Raw genomic sequence first — 5,857 nt, 5'->3', positions numbered from 1 at the left:
CAAACTCTAGATGCCTATATCTTTTGTTAGCACTTTCTTTGTATATTCTCCTCGAATCTTGCAAAGGTTAGTAGATTGGTAGTATCCTTGGCAAGGTTCAATTGAACGGTCTCCCTTCTAGGTAATAATATAATCTGTACTCTATCCTTGGTAAAGTTGTAAGTATTAATCCTACCATCATGCACAATGCTTTGATCATATTGCCAAGGTCTCCCAAGCAGCAAATGATCCGTATTTATAGTAACCACATCACACCACATGGCATCTTTATATCTAGATCCAATAGAAAAAGAGATCAAAGCATGTTGAGACACAGTTACCTCGCCCACCTTCTTTAGCCATGCAAGCATGTAAAGCTTAGGATGCTTCTCGGTTTTGATTCCAAATTTTTGAATGGTTGTTGCAGACATGATATTCTTGAAATGACCTCCATCGATCACAAAACAAAATACCTTCCCAAGATTATACAAGTTAAGTGGAATATGTTGGTCCTCAACTAATCCTCCTCAACAAGCCTTGATGTTAGACTAGACCACTTAACAACCAATGTAGAACCCACATCACCTTCGATAAACTCCTCGTTTTCAACATCATCAGGTTGCTCATCTACAACCATTTCTTTATTTTTCCTCCTCGAGATCGGTCGCATCAATAATAAGTACCTTCTTCCTGGCCGGTTTTTAACACTCAGATAGTCGATGACACACTTTTCCATAGCCAAAACACCGAAATATGGCACTATTAGCTTTGCCATACAAATGTGCAGTGTTAGCGTTCTTAGTAAGCTCTCATGTTTCAACATATAACACGTCACTAGGATGGCTACTGCTGCTACCATCACTGTGAGTTAGGCCCGGAATACTAGTATTATGTCGCCACTGCTTCTCCACCTACAGAACCCTCTGATGTGCTGTAGATACAGAAACAAGATCAAACATGTTAATAGAATCCTGAACCCGCATCCTCAATCCTTTATTGTAACATGCCACCAACTAATCCTCCATCTCTTGGATCTCATTTTGGGCAACAAGTTGGTAAAATTACATGGTTTAATCGTCCACCGACTTGTTACCTTACCTCAAAGCTCTGTAGCCTTTGATACATCAACCTCTAAAAGTTATAAGGAAGGAATTGCTCATGTAGATGCTTCTTCATCTTGTTCCACGTACAAATCTTTGGCTTTCCCAACCAGTTCAATATTAGCTTCAGTTACTGAAGCCTAGTGGCCACTAAACATACACGCTTATCTTCTAGCACGCCTTTGAACTCTAAAATCTCCTCCACAATCATCAATCAAACAAGAAACTCCTATGGTTGTAGGCCTATATGCAATTCTAGAATATTAGTGAACATACCCATCTCCCATCATCTCTGATCGTACTCCACAGGACCTCTCCTATATTGAGTTACCTCCTCACCGTAACCAACATTAGTTTGTGTGACATTTGGTACCGGTTATTCATCATCGACGCCATCATTTGGGTCATCATATCCATCATGCCCTTAAATTATTGATCTACTAATTACACAAATCTCTGCTATATTTGATTCATCTAATCGCGCTCATAGATGTCTTAAAGGTTTTGCTTACGCCAAGGTACCATGTCTACTCTAATAATAAACGAAGCTCTAGTACCAACTAATGCAGCAGGATAAGGTTGAAGACTTGTTTAGTCTCAGAGTGCTTGGGTTCAAATCACTATAGAAAGTTTGAATAATCTTCTACTCCGGGAACCCATATTGATGACATTTCTGCTGGAGCTCCTGGAACCCAAATTGCTGATCTACTAATTACACAAATCTCTGCTATATTTGATTCATCTAATCGCGCTCATAGATGTCTTAAAGGTTTTGCTTACGCCAAGGTACCATGTCTACTCTAATAATAAACGAAGCTCTAGTACCAACTAACGCAGTAGGATAAGGTTGAAGAGTTGTTTAGTCTGAGAGTGCTTGGGTTCAAATCACTATAGAAAGTTTGAATAATCATCAACTCCGGGAACCCATATTGATGACATTTCTACTGGAGCTCCTGGAACCTATCCCATGTCTCAAAAAGAGACTCCAATTCCATTTGCACAAAAGAGGATATTTCATTCCTAAGTGACACGCGTCCGAATATGCGTGTGTGTACCGCAAGTGCACAGGTGTCGAAGTAATAAATACCCGGTGAGTCGGGTAGTCGAATCCACAGGGAACAGGGCTACTAGTACTAACTTCTTCTCTGCTATCTAGCCTAATGATAATGGGATAGTGTGGTGATCTAATGTGCGAAGAGATGAACACCGGAGATGAATATGCAAGTGTAAAATGGAAGAAGAATCTCAATCAGTAAAAGTGGGGTATTCGGGCATTGCTCCCCCTAGGATTCAGGTATTAGGTACCGGATAAGCAAAGTGTTTCTATGATGAGTAAGTTAAGTCGTGGAAATCCAAACATAATCGGGTCTATCTCTAGATCACCGATACTAGTCCCCTACGAGGTCCCGGTGGAGAAATCACTCAATCTCAACACCTCACACCACATATGACCGCAAAGCACTCTAGGGATTCTAAATTGTGCATCCAATTCCTAAAGATTGATCCAACCCTAATTCCCAGCGAAGGATCCTAACCCCCTACAAGGTCCCGGCGGAGAAATCGAGCAATCTCACGCCTCCCACCAAATATGGTTGCATAGAGCTTAGGGAATGGAGATAGAATACACCAATCGGAGGGGGAAAGGGGATACTTCACTATCTCATGATTTACCCTCTCAACCCTTTTCAATCTTGAGGTTCTAACCCTAATGGAGATCTCTCTCCCACCAAGGCAACAAATCATGCAAATCCAATCAACCACAAGGATTAATTAAACAAGCAAGCAATGAGAATACAAGATTAAAACTTAATCAAACTCGGATTAAATAGAAACACTAAGCAAATCCACAAAAGATGAGAATCCTAGGGTTCGCAAGCCCAAATACCCTCTAGGGTTTTAGCTCTCCATGCAGCAACATACAAAACACACCATCAATGAATGAAAGTACATTAAAAACCATAGAAATAAACCCCTTATATATGAACCGATGGCCTTGATGGAGAGCTTCGACGTCTTGAAGGACCCACTCCGAGCTAGGTTTCACCGGTGGCTTCCTTTTATGCTATGACGTAGGGAGGAATCGATCAAAGTTGGTGACGAAGCACCTCCAAAGCCGCAAAGACCTCCTCTCCAAACCCCTAGCCGTCTCACCCCTCAAGAGCCGCCAAAAGATGAGAAAGAATAGGGCAAAAATAGCTATTTATAGGCCTTAGATCGCGTCCCGTCACGTGCCCCTCACGCGCCCGTGGTGGATTTTCCACGCGCGCGCGTGTCGCAGAAATTTTCACGCGGGCGCTGGAATTTCCACGCCGCGTGAGCGATGAATTTTTGTTACGAGAATGCTACAGTGAAATTGCTACAATACTTTTCACAAAACGCGATCCGAACACTCTTCTCTTAAGGCCACATGTCCGGGCACACGTCCATGTGGTAGGCTATAAAACTTTTCTTCATCGACGTATCTGTGAGAGGTCTTGCAATCTTCACAAAGAGAAGGAATATGAAGATGTGGCTGCCTTTGTGCCCTTCCAAATAGTGAATTGACTTAAATCTTCTTAGAAGTTGGCACACATCTCCACGTTTATGAACTGCTCTTATGTCTTGATCCTTGAATTGAACAAGAACTCCCAACATTGTGTCTTTATAGCCTATCTTTTATTCCTTTTTACTCTTTAAAGCATTCACAACCTATATGCATAAAAGAACACCAAATACACAATATGAGACATAAACCACAGTAAAAATGATGCTCAATGCATGTAAAACATATATAAAAATATGTCTACTCAAGCACTTATCAAACTCCCTCACACTTAAGTCTTTGATTGTCCTCAAGCAAAATTAAACATTTTACCTATGGAAAGAAAAGAGAAGTGCTTAGCCTTAGGTTCACCAAATGAGTACAAGAATAAAATTCTACAGTCATGGAGAGAATCAAACACTAGACAAAACAATCAATGCTTTAGCATACAATCCAATCAAAAATGAATGTGATAAAATCCGAATGCGTGTGTGTGTGAAAAACTCAACTCATTTCAACACTATGTCCACTACCAAATTCTTATTAACATGGGACTTATTTATAAATAGAAAGAATAGGTAGTAGCTTCACACAACCTCTAAGGTAGCCCTTTCCCAAGATGCCTCCCGAGTGGCTTTCACACTTTCGAGGTGGTAGCTCTTTCTACCGAGGATGGTAGCTTTCACACATCCCATGAGATAGCTCTTTCTCTCATTAGGGCATAACAAGTATCCGACTTATGAGAGTAGCTACATACATCATGGGTGGTAGCTCTTTCCACACCCTATGTACAAACAACAAACAATTTCCATTTCTTTTTTTATTTAAATTTTGTTTTTTTAAAATTTTTTTCAGATTTCAAATAAAAAACTAGCACACTAAAGTCCCAAAACATAATGAACTAGAGTCTTCATAGGTCTAATGAGCGAGAAAAAAAGTGCACAAAGGGCAATCGGAGAAAAAAATATTCAATAAAATTGGATGAAAAACTAGAGCATGATAAAAATCCATGTTTATAACCTCCAAAAAAACTAAGAATTAAACTCTTAACCCTAAGGTGAACCTTCATTGGCAACAAGAGCATGCTCATGAAAGCACAAGTAAAAAGTCATGTATAAGGTGAACCCTCCCCACACTTAAGATGTACATTGTCCCTCAATGTACGCATGCAAGCACAATAAAAATAATAACAATGGAAGCATAATGTGTGTGGGAATGCAATTAAAACGATAATCCCCTAAACTTCTCATTAATCGTTTGGTGAAGTCTAACTCATGGGACAATATCACATGAGCTCAGACGACCATGTGACAATATCACATGATCATGTCTATGACTAAAACACCATCAACATCACTCTCAAGGCCATCTGCACGTAGACAAGGGGTTCAGTGAAGCTCAACAAAATAGAAAAGATGTACGAGTTCTTATAAGTAAACACATGAAGCACAAACTCGCATAAACAAAACCCAAAGTTAACTAAACTATAAAAGATAAAATAAAAAACTAAAAATGAAAACAAAAGTAAAGGAAACTAAAGAATCATGAGTGGGACGCCTCAAGCATCAACGTTGTCTTCTGGTGTTGCCGGTGTGTCAAAATAATGTTCTCATCCAAGGTTAACCGTATGAAATTCAAGCATTTCAGAACAAGTTTTTTGGTCCTTGGTGTCATACCTGCAAAAAAAGCTTCAAAAAGAAGTCGCTAAGCATGAATTTGATTTGAGTATGAGGGGCTCCACGCGGCGTGGAGGGCAAGCCAAGCACTTTTTCCGGCCTTATTGGGTACTTTTTCCGCACCCATGCGGGCGTGGGGAAGCCACGCACCCGCGTGGCGCGATCCCGTCTCGGCCGTGGCGCCCACGCGAGCGCGTGGCCCGCCAGCCCAGCTGCGTGGGCTGGGCCAGCGCCCAGCGCCGGGTGCGCCCATGGGAGCTGGGCCAGCCCACGCGGCGTGCGCGCTGCCCAGCCCGACGATCGGGCCAGCCCACGCGGGCGCGCTGGCGCTGCGCAGGCGGCGCGCACTACGCGATGCGTGCCGCAGCGGCGAGCGCGCTCGGTAGCGCCATGCGCACGCGTGCGGGCGCACGCGGCGCCACGCGTGGGCATCCCAACTATGGCCAAGAAGCCATGATTGGGCTCCAACGCTTCCAAAAATTTTCGATCCATACATTCTAAAGTGTCTATACAAGATTTTCTATGAAAAACAACACTTATAAACCAATAAAAACTCTATGGATTGGCAAAAATAACGGGCA

The 5,857-nt window shown here is 42.1% G+C and overlaps 1 non-coding gene across 1 annotated transcript; it reads left to right on the top strand.

The window, feature by feature from the left end:
- Nucleotides 1-2,000: 2,000 nt before the first annotated feature.
- LOC120264169 lies at nucleotides 2,001-2,107 on the top strand. Its single transcript, XR_005537341.1, has one exon. It is a non-coding gene; the product is annotated as a small nucleolar RNA R71 (small nucleolar RNA).
- Nucleotides 2,108-5,857: the final 3,750 nt, after the last annotated feature.

Source organism: Dioscorea cayenensis, chromosome 6 (genome assembly GCF_009730915.1).
Source record: "Dioscorea cayenensis subsp. rotundata cultivar TDr96_F1 chromosome 6, TDr96_F1_v2_PseudoChromosome.rev07_lg8_w22 25.fasta, whole genome shotgun sequence".
In the NCBI taxonomy this organism is placed as follows: Eukaryota; Viridiplantae; Streptophyta; class Magnoliopsida; order Dioscoreales; family Dioscoreaceae; genus Dioscorea; species Dioscorea cayenensis.
The sequence above is the reverse complement of the archived record's forward strand: the minus strand, read 5'-3'. Positions and strand labels throughout refer to the sequence as shown.